Source organism: Asparagus officinalis, chromosome 4 (assembly GCF_001876935.1).
Source record: "Asparagus officinalis chromosome 4, Aspof.V1, whole genome shotgun sequence".
Lineage (NCBI taxonomy): Eukaryota > Viridiplantae > Streptophyta > Magnoliopsida > Asparagales > Asparagaceae > Asparagus > Asparagus officinalis.
The window spans coordinates 10,175,651-10,187,045 of record NC_033797.1 but is presented as its reverse complement, the minus strand read 5'-3'; positions in this window follow the sequence as shown (position 1 = coordinate 10,187,045).

The window sequence follows — 11,395 nt, the reverse complement described above, 5'->3', positions numbered from 1 at the left end:
GTATTTCTGGCCCGTTAGTGCGTAGGTCTATTTATGTAAGGGTTCTACGGGCTTTGCTCCAATAGTCTCAAGAGGTTCTTAGTTTGAGTTCCATTTTGTTAGTTTCCTATACACTTTTACGTGGTTAAAGCTCTATTGGTTCCTAGTGGCTTAGGTTCATAATATTGTTTCAGTATGTCCTTATTTAACTTTAACAAATTTCGAAAAAATTTTTTTGCCAGAGGAAAAAAAACAAAACAAATTGCTGCTAAAACTAGGAGTCGCAAAAAAAAACAACTAAAGGGTTTTAAGGGGCAATATCGGGCGCTCATTGGGCATTTATGAAGTGGCATTTTCGCCGGGAAGAAATCCCTGTCAAGCTGCATAGGTATGCTACTTGCGCGTTTTCTATATTTTCAAGCACTACCATGTTTTTGTTTGAGGGCTTCCTTGCGGGGCGCTGGTCGGCCCCACCCTTGAGCGCTGCCTGAGCTTTTTTCGAAGAGTTAAAATAAACACCTTTTTATTACCTGATTTACAAAAAAAAAAGTGGGGTATAAAAAAAAAATGTAGTCTTATTTGAATTCTGGGGTCCCATTAAAAAACCATTACCTTATTTCCCCAATTATTGGGAAGGAAACATAAGGAACAAATTATGGGGAAACTCAAGAAGCAAGAATTATGAGGCTGGAATTACTTTCTCTAAGCTTTTCATTTCTTGAGAGAAAAAAAAGTTAAAAAAACAGTTAAGAAAAAAACCCCAGCCTAACAGTAAACATTCTGAGGCTACTTGGGAACGGGCTGCTGAAAAAATCTTTACCAAAGAACAGCGCGAGATATCGGAGATTCTCTTTACGCTGCTTTTACCAAATTTCAATTTTTACCAATGGCATCCTATGATATGGCAGGTCCCCATAGCAGGGAAGGTTCCAGACCCTTACTTTTCAGGTACCTGGGATAGCTCAGAGGGCGTCAATTTCTGTTAACATGCGGCCCGTTCTTTATAATGAATTATCAGGGCAATTAAGAGTTTTTGGCGCTTGCGGAGGGGAAAAAGAAGAAAGGCAAACAAAAAGGGTCGCAGATGTCCAGTTGCATTTTGGACATATTGTGTGTATTCCATATCTTTTATTGATACTTGTTTTTCATTTTTCTGCTTACGTTACTATTGCATTGTAGTTCTAAACTTATCTCTTATTTAGTTCTTAATTTTGCATGCTGTTAGTTTTCTTTAATTCTGCACAGTGTCATTATTCCTGCTTTCTGTAGGAGTTAGTTTAATCTGTGAATGTAGGGAAAACTCACCACCTACAGGACAGGATTTTAGAAAAAAACTAACCACTCTACAGAATTAAAGAAAACTAAAACCACTGTGGGATTTTCAAGAAAAAATCTAACCACCTCTACCAGGCAATAGAACTAAAACACTTGTTGCAGACTTAGACACTAAAAAACCACTCTACTAAGAAAATAGGGAACTTAAAAAAAACACAGAATGTTAGTCTATGTCTGTAGGAGGGTGGGTTTCTACTTTATCTTGCACAAAGTGATATTTCTATTCTTGTAGTAAAAGTTGTTATCTTAAATTCTGGCACAGTGTTGTCAAGTTTCTATTCTGTAAGGAGTTGTTAGTTTATATCTTGGGCACAGTGGTTAGTTTTCTTATTCATGATGTATAAGTAACAGCTGTTTTAGTTTTCTAATCTGCCACCCCATGTATTTCTTATCATTTATGGTCATTGTTAGTTCCTATCATAAACTTTATGTCGTACCGAGTAACTAATTTAACACCATGTTTTAGTTCTTAGGCGATGCGCAGCCATTATTTATCCTTTGGTCTAAGTCTAGTATTAAAATGTTTTTAAAATGGTAAAATATATTAATTTGTACATGCTTTTTGGTTACTACGAGATTGGACAGGCATAAATGGAAAGATATGGGCCCCTTAGGGCGAACCACCTCCAGAACCGTCCAAATGATAAATTTGGGGGCATCACGGAGAGAGGAATTCCGGGCAATCTATGAGGGGAATGCCGGACAATTATCTTCAAAAGGCTAAAGTCTAGGCGTCAATAAAAAAAACATTTTGCCCAATTAGGCGTATTTCGCGGGGGAGGGTCCGCTTTTCCTAGGTCCATGTTTATCCACTTCCCGCTGGAAACAGAAAGGATGAAAGCTGTCTTCACGGGGCAAAAACGTCAGGGGCGCAAAAGGAGGGGGGAAGCTTTGAGGAAGGAACTACTAAGAACTTCTTTCAAAATAAGTTAACGTAAGTATCCTGTTATGTTAAGTGTACTTCATTTTCAAACAACTAATGCAAAAAGAATATTTCCTAATTTATACAAATTAGTTTAATAAATTCCTACTAAAAAAAATTATTATTAATCTTGTATTCAAATAACAGAATCACTGGGGCAAAAGGCATTATTGACGATTGGCTTTTGACGATTTGAAAAGAGGAGATCAATTGTCTTTTTCCATTGAGCAGGGGGCGCAACTCACATTTGGAGAAAATTCTTTTGCTATTTCTCCAAGCAACTTTCTTAGATTGCTAACCAAAAAAGCAGAGGGAACCAAGAGGGGCAAAATATTATAAAGGAATTCATGATTGGAGATCAACAGGCATTAACAGAATAATTGGAAAAAATTGTGTAAAGACATGAATGAGGTTATTTTAGACCCGTGCTGAGCTGAAAGTCCAAAATTTATTTCAAAAAAACAGAAAAATTGCAAATTGAATTAGGAAAGGGGAAGCGACGGGAGCTCAAAAAGGAAACAAGAACAGGCCAAAAACAAGCAGGTATATTTAGATAAAAGCCACCAATCTCAAGGACATGTACATAAGATTGTTGAAGAGGATGGTAAAGCATCCTGCTTTGACGGATTTTGAGCAATAGAATAGGGGAGCCAGTACTTTCTCCAGGGGAGCGGAAGGGAGGGTATAATAGTTAAGGGTTTGGGACCTAGGATGTATGATAACTAAGGTTGAGGGATAGACAATGGTATACAGCGAACCCAGAGGTGATAGCAAGATCACGGTGGACTAAAGAAAGATGAAACTTTTGCGAGGAAATGTACAGCAATTTTTGGATGTGTGTTAAAAAGGTAGCTACAAGAGTTTGAGGGTATGTGATTACAAGCATTAATGGGTTGACGATGAGAACTAGTAATTGTAGCCTATTGGAACTGCCATTCAAGATTATTGCACCGCCAGTCGATTTGGTTATAGATGTAAGATCGCCGGGAGAAGGAAACTTCAGGTCATTTAGAATTCAGGGGCATATAGTGAGAGTTTGTCAGAGATCTCGTAAAGGTTAGCATCTGAAGGCGATGAGCGTCTCACAATAGGTTATTGAGTGTGCACCAGAAAGGTTATAATGAAATCATCGTATTCAGACAGCATCCAAAGAATGAAATCGAATAGAGAGGTTGATCAAGAATAGGAGTGGTCTCGGATGAGAGGATAAAGAGATGAATGAGAAATTTTAAGTATCAGCCAAGTGGTAAGTTGTAGATTGAGAGTAAGTGCAGTGACGATGCCATGGTAAGAAATAGGAGGGAGAAAAAGATTATAATCTCGTTAATATGAATTTTGGCTCTGAGAGCAAAGACGATAAAGAAGTAACGGAGATACACTAAATGCGCAAGAGTAGAATATTAATCCAGTGAAGGATTAAGCAACAAGCGATAGCCCAAACAGATGATATTCAGAAAGCTTCCATTCATGTACAGTTGTCTTATTACAGATAAAGGACTCTAAGAGTTCTACTGTTTGAACGACATCCATAATTGGGTGATTACGACTCATATTCCTTGTGATCGTTGGTACAAATAGTCAAAGATTGTATCACAATATAGGTCCTATGTGAACAGAGAGATCAATCGTTGTTGCGGAACATGGTCGAGACTCATATAGCTAACGCCTTAGACGAATCTCATTTGTAAGCTCAAGATGCTTTTCACACATATAAGCCTTGGCAACCTTCAATATCGTAGCACATTTATGATACATCATTAACGTTTCGTTATCCCCCTCTTCATCATAACTTTCCGGGTAGATGCTTGACGATCGACTATTCTTCTAAGCACTCACGGTAAGAGGGAGTGTAGCAGCTGCATCCTCCTCATATAAATCAATTAAATATCTTCTGGTACAGGCGCAGCACCCCCCACTCAGACGGGAATAGTCTAAAGCCTCGCCCAGGATATGTGAAAGCACTACGTGATCCATATAGGAAAGATATTCACTTAATATCGTCCTAAATTGTAAATGCTTCTATTCAGTATATCTACTGAAGGCAGAAATACTTACTCTACCTTCCTGGAGACTATTATGACCTCAATAGGATACGTCATATCTCTTGCTCCTTTCAGATCGTCCGGTTAGATATGCACCAAATCGCCCGCACTTGGATTTTGCGTGATTATATGTATAGCTTATTGATGTTAACCGTCATCGTCTCTTCTGCTAACAATCTATCGTCCTAACATTTCATCACATCTCTCGTTCTCCTAGCAATTGCGACTCAGTACTGGGCGTGCAAATAATAATAATCAAGAAAAATGAAGCATGGCCCGTAGTGTGAGAGAATAAAAGTTAGCGCATACAATCAAACCTCTTCAACTCAGATAGGGGAGGGGACCCTCCAATATGCAATGTTATTGATATCGATACTTGACTATTCAGAACTATGCGATATAGTGCAGTTGCACATTTATCGACGTGCTTATTGTATACTATCAGATAATCAACAAGAATATAAATTAGGATCCATTTCGTAAAACATGCCAGCGGAACAAAGGGGGGTCTTATCGATATATTTTCGCATAACTCAAAGACTATGCCACTGCAAGAATATAAGTGATGAGGTCTAAAGAGACCAATGCTTGTTTGGATTTATTTAGCTCCATGCAAGGCAACTTACACAGCTGTAAAAGTCGTCTCAGTTGGGATTGGTGAAAAAAACTGACAATAATAGATGAAATTAATGGCTGCTCAATTCCATCATCTTTCTTTTCCACACATATCATAGGTTTCCAGATAGTGTTCAAAAAATGTTGATATAAATGATCTTCATACCATTTTATAAGACTGCAGGAAAGATATGTTATCCTAGTCAGGCACAAGACTGGTAATAATGTATGATCATCATACAATCTTTCACCAAAATGAGCAGCTAATTAAACAACCAATCTAAAAGCTTCTCAAAAACATTTATATACAAGATCAGGACATGGAGTGAATGTGATTGCTCGTTTTGATAGTTATTGTGACTTTCGGTGTGCAGCTATGATAGGTGACACCCAGCAAGTTTCTGAAAATCTGAAGATCAGAAAAACTGGGTACATTATGCAGACGGAGACACTCAAGTTTATAAGATCCATTAACTCTGTTCATTTGTTTTAGTCCCTTAAGTGAGACTTTCATGAATACTAATTGTCGAATCTAAAATTGCTGGAATTTTATTGCAAATATGTGAATTTTCGTTCATAAAAAACAAGATTTATTCTGAATGAAACTTTGTTTCTGCTTTCTGGTTTCTCGGTGGATAAGCAAATATACATTTAGATCAATGCGTGAAGACATTGAGGCCAAGACTGCATTTTTCATCAGGATTCCACCGAAAGTTTTATGTTGCGCCACATTAAACAGCCAGTTGTTTCAAAACCCGGTGGGAAACTCTAGAGATAGCGGAGCAGACCTGATGCGAGAGTGGACGAGCTGATCAAAGAGTGGTTTGACCCAATCGGTCATGATCTAACACATGGTCTCCTATGTACAAATAGGCATTGGAATATTTGCGATAGGTTTAGCTGCAAGTATTACGAACTTTTCTTATTAAAAACATGTAATTGTATTGGCGTGAGCCGATCTGAGGAACTTGTTCTATAAACCTTCTGTTTCTTGCCACTCAAATAGCGGGATATAACAGAACACAAGAAACAAGTACAAATTGATTAGATATCGAAAGCGATATTTTCATTCGTTCAGACTTAACCTAGACCTTCTTTGTAGATCCATTCTTACCAGCTTTCAGATATGGTAGTTTGAATCTATGACAGCGAAAAGATGACGCTCGACTAGTCTTATTTCTCTGAGTTCTAGGAGGTAAGCTAGCATCACTTATTAGAGACGGCTTAGAACTGACGCGGTTTTAAAGGTCAATGAAATATAATACAGCGCGTTCTGCTCTGCGGTTTCTTTATGCTTCTCAAGGCAACATGACTTCTGCAGGAACTATGCTTTGAGCTTTAAGAAAATTAATGCATGTGAAGATTCTATGTGCTGTCCAGTATATGAGCTCTTTACACGTAAGCAATTAGGTGCCAAGAATGGTAACTGCAGCTGGATGACTATTGATCGAAATTTTAGTTCTATTTCTCTGTAGTGTTAGTTTTAATTCTGTCTTAGAGTGTTAGTTCTTAATCTGGCACTCAAAGTAGGCAGAATTATGTTCAAGTGCTTGATCTGTTCATTCTGTAATGTAGTTGAGTCAATTGTTAATATTACATAATTTCTCTAGACAAAGTGAATCTTTGTTTGAGTATCGCTTACATATAGTCTGGCATGTCTATTCAATCATTTATTAGTGCGCTTGCCGACGGAGGATATCGCTTAAACCACAATCGCAAAAGTACTTCTTCTGTATCTCAGGCGTGCGCGCCTGAAGAAGAGTCATCTTGCTGTTTCTAGTCTCTCTAATTCTTAGTTATTGAGATACGAGTAGATTAGTCTGCGTTAATTCCAATGTCACATACGTGATACTTCATGATCCTCTATTTATACTTTTCGGTTATAGTTCCCTCTGACTTTATCACTTGATTCCATTTCACTCTTAGATTTATCAAGTTCTTTTCAGTAATTAAATTGTGTTACACAATATCTCTGGTGATATTGAGAGACAAGATAAAGAACATCTATTTACAAGTCTAAGATCCATATTTATTGTTTTTGATTTACTAGTCAACGAAAGTTGAGTTTATGTAACTACCTATCTTTAGATTTTGGAAGTAATCCCAGTATCGTCATTTGGTTGGAGTCTTATGGAGGTATACTCTACAATGAGAAATTTTATGTATACAAACCATAGGGGGATACTGTGCGACAGAAAATATGTTCCTATAACTTGACAGTGCAAGATGATAGACTGTTATTCAATGTCAAACATACGTGTCTGTTATTAGCTATATCAAGCAGTTTGTATGAAGGATGTCGAGGCCCTGTATACGTGTTAGTGCGTTCATTATGTCAACATAGTAAATTACCAATATTGTCTGTGACACTATGGACCTGGCAATAGCCATGCAGATAAAAGTTTATATCGATGTTTAGTACAATATAGCCTGATCAATCTTTGTCACAAATATGTTCAGACATCAGTGTATAAGCTCAATAACTAATGTCAGGTCTAAACATCGCATCTGTGTCCCAGTTATGGCATAGCACAGAGACGACATCTGTAGTTGACAGCATTTGTACCTGCTACCGTTGATCTCTGTTTATCTGATTACGTGAAGAATATGATACGGCTGACAATATGTTGAACGCAGCGGTTCGTCATTGTTGATGCGCGTCTGAATCTTCTCCGTTTTTCGGCCTGAACAACTTGACGCATGTAACATGCCGCCGTTTGCTAAGAGGAAAGCGACGGATATCATTGGTTGTTTTTTTATGATTTATGGGACAACATCTATTCAGTGTGAAAACATGGCAATGAGACATACCGTTGATGAAATTATACTTGGAGGTATGAAAGTTTTGAGTAGTCTTTTTTCCCTTTCTTCACAAGAATATCTTTTGCAATGAAAAGTGCATTTCACTATTTCAGGAAGAAAATGAGCAGGAGCGAGCGGAGAAAGAAGAGTGTTGAAAAAATGTAGCTTTACTCCTACTATGTAGCGGAAAGGATCATTCTAGAGACCCTATACCAAGTCTTTAGATTGCACAAAACAGCAGATGCTGTTAAAAATGGCTTAACAAGACAATTGCTTGATGAGCCATGCACTGCGTCTCTCTCCCCTTCTATTTGCAGCATCTCGTATTTTTTGTCTCGATTCCAGGGATTGAAAGAATCCTGAGAGAAATGAGCAATGAACATCGTATTTGGCATCGTTTATCGTTTGCTCAATTTCAGTTTAAAATCTTCAGTCGGTATTCTGGTGTTGATGTGGGAGAAATTAAAGATTTGGAGAATAAACAATGGATGAGTTTATATCTAGCAGGATAATATGTTCGTATTGTTCTTTTATAACCGGACTGACTGTGTTGCGTGCCAGATCATGGTCATGAATCGCTACTCGGTCTTTGTACTCGGATGGAGAATTACTGCGAGGCATATCGCCTCTAAAACCTCTAGTGGAGATTAGTCCGATAGCAAAGCATTATATGCTACTGTATTTGGATACACCAGACGACCCTATGATAACACGAAGAATATTATTTCCGAATATGATTATTTCGGCTAGTATAATAGTTCTCATTGGGACGGCGATTTATAACCATATCTCGCAACCCGACCCAAATTTCTAACTCAAAAATACTTCCATTCTTATGGGAAAATCGCGCCTGATTAACGATTGCCGTGTCAATTTTCTTGTTCTTTTTTTCCTCGACTTAGCCCGTCTTCCAGCACACATCTCCTCCATAGCTCGAATATGCATCTTCAAACTAGCTCATCCTTCAATGTGGATGTGCTGACTACGCCTCTCCGCGCCGCCTCCCGCGGCCCGTACGCATCACGTCTACTGAAGTATTGAACAAGAAACTTCAACTCGCACTTATGTCTCCTCCGAGAAGAGGCCTACCTGAGTACTATTTATTTCAGAGCGAGCATGGACAAGGATCAATAAGCCTTGCGTTAACTATCCGCTTTTGCATACGATACTTCACGTGCGTTTTACATGTTTAACTTTTTGAAATTGCTCCATACCAATTTGGAATTGATTGCCTTAGTCTTCTCACCGCATAGCTCCGCGACTCTCCATTCATTCGCGCGCTCGCTCATCACTATAAGATCGTGTTTTGTTGAGATCCAAATAGTAATTAAATTATTACAATGTCATGGAGTTCGTGTCAGTAGACTCATATGTAAAGCACGTCCTATCCCGCCCCCTATACTCTGTATCCCTCACTCCGTCCTGACACCGAGTGCTATACCGTGCCGACTCCGCCTATGTACGTCTCCGACATGCACGTCGAGCCAGAATGTTGCCAAGCACAAAACGGCACTTCATCGTAGCATCGAGCATAGCTCAGATATTAGACACAGAGTAAGCTCCATTCGTCCTAACGGATGATGTCTGCACGGTACTGACTAATAAGTCTACGCCATCCTGTGCATACCGGACAAGAGTGCTGCAGTCTCTCAACACATTATTTGCCGAACGCCATGACCCAGGATCTCTCATGCCACATGTTTCTCCTCTCATCATGAATCTGTCATACACATTTAGCTCTACTCACATTCCACATCAATGGATATGACTCAAGCACGCCCCAAACTCAGAAAGAAGGAAGACAAACAACTCCCAGCCAGTACTGTTCTGTTTTGCCATACGCTGGTTTCGGACAAACACTGGCTAGCTCGTCGATTGTCTGCCGTCAGCTCCAACTTGTTTCCGTCGAAATTCGAGATAACTTATTGGATTTGATGGATGGATATGCAGGTTTTCTCTGATAGCAGATACTTTCACGCCACGCTCACTTGGGATATACCTCGCTCTCTAGCCGTCATTGCAGCAGCTAGTGCGTTTGTAAAAGCAGCATTCAAGACTGCTCAACAACCAGAAAATTCGATATATGTCTGAGAATGAAAAGGATGCAGATCTGACGAGTTAATGGCACTATATCTCGATACTGAACTAACAACATACTATGCTAGGTAGAAGTGAAATTTGACTTCTGATTACCTTTATTTTATTTACTTGCCTGCTGCTTGCTTGTTTGTTTGTTCCTCATCTGAAAGTTCGCGTTAAAGATTTGTTCTATGTCTTTTGTGTGTATGTGTGGGTGCTGTGGAGTGTGTCAGAAGGGAAAAGATGACCTGCCTCAATGCATGTAATTGAAAACATACTAAATTTTCTTAGAGTTGCGTAACGCAAAGCAGGTTTCCTATAGAGATTTTTTGCGAAGGATATTAACTCAAAGAATATGCAAGCAATAGTCTCGAAAATACTAAGTAAAGGAATCAGTAACTAAGAAAAAAAAAAAAAGTTAAAATTTTAAAAAAATAAAAAAAAAAAAAAAAAAAATTCCCTTAAAAAAATTTTAAACAAAAAAAACCAAAAAAAAAACATTCACAGGCTCAAAGAATCCTTATAAAAAAGGATACGGCAAGTGGAAAAATAAGAACACCAAAAGAAGTAAGCTGCATTTCTATTGAACAGCTCACATGAAATGCGACAGAAGATGACTGAGCAGATAAACATGCCCACTACTACTACTAATCATAGAGTAAGAGCGTCTCCTCAGATCTAGGCCATTCTTAAGGAAACTAACTGCGGATGTGACAGACATCATGACACTACGGATAACAAGCAAAGCCCTTAACTCCGAATATCGATGGCTCCTACAAGAACAGTATCTCTTCCATTTATTCCATAAAGCGGGTGTTCTCCCGCCCTTAAATTAAGGCATGTTTTGACAATCCTAGGTAGATAACAACCCCAGCGGGATTAAAAATTTATAATAATCATCATATCCTTCTGCTATTCTGCACCACCAAGTTCAGTTGCGACCCGCCTCTAGTCTTCATTGCCCATCGGTAACTATAAACTTACAACCTTCCCGCTAACTGGCCCGCATTTAGTGAACCTCCATGCACGTTATCGCGATTATCTCGAGGTCTCTCATTCTATCTGCAATAAGAGCAACCCTCTAACCGTCCCCTACAAATACAGCATCCCTTCATGTCTCGGTGCATACTCAAACGTCCCCGTGACATCCTCATCCCGCTTACAGACCACAGATCACCATGGACGATGGTTCCCTTGAAATGCCGGCGAAATTCAACTATGCAGCGCGTACAAATTCATCTCTTTAAACATAGTTGTACGGCATCATTTTTTTTTTACAACCATTCAATGGAGTTGATAATTTGGCTAGTGCAGACCTACCTGCCCATCTATTGATAACATCTCCGGCCCAAACCAATCCTCTCCGGAGATAACATCGTTAAGATTCTTTATACGAAATAGAATTAAAATTTATAATGGAAAACAACAAACAAGAGAGTCAGAAATTTGTAACTTATAAGCACCTGAAACGTTGGGCGAGTTTGGCCGCGGGATGGGAGGAGAGAGGATGCGCTTGCGGGGAGCGGAGACGCGCGGAATCCGGTTAGAGGGAAAGTGTATTTCTCTCCAAAATAGACTTACCACTTCTGTCTGTGTTTTTCTTGCTTTCTTGCTAGAATGT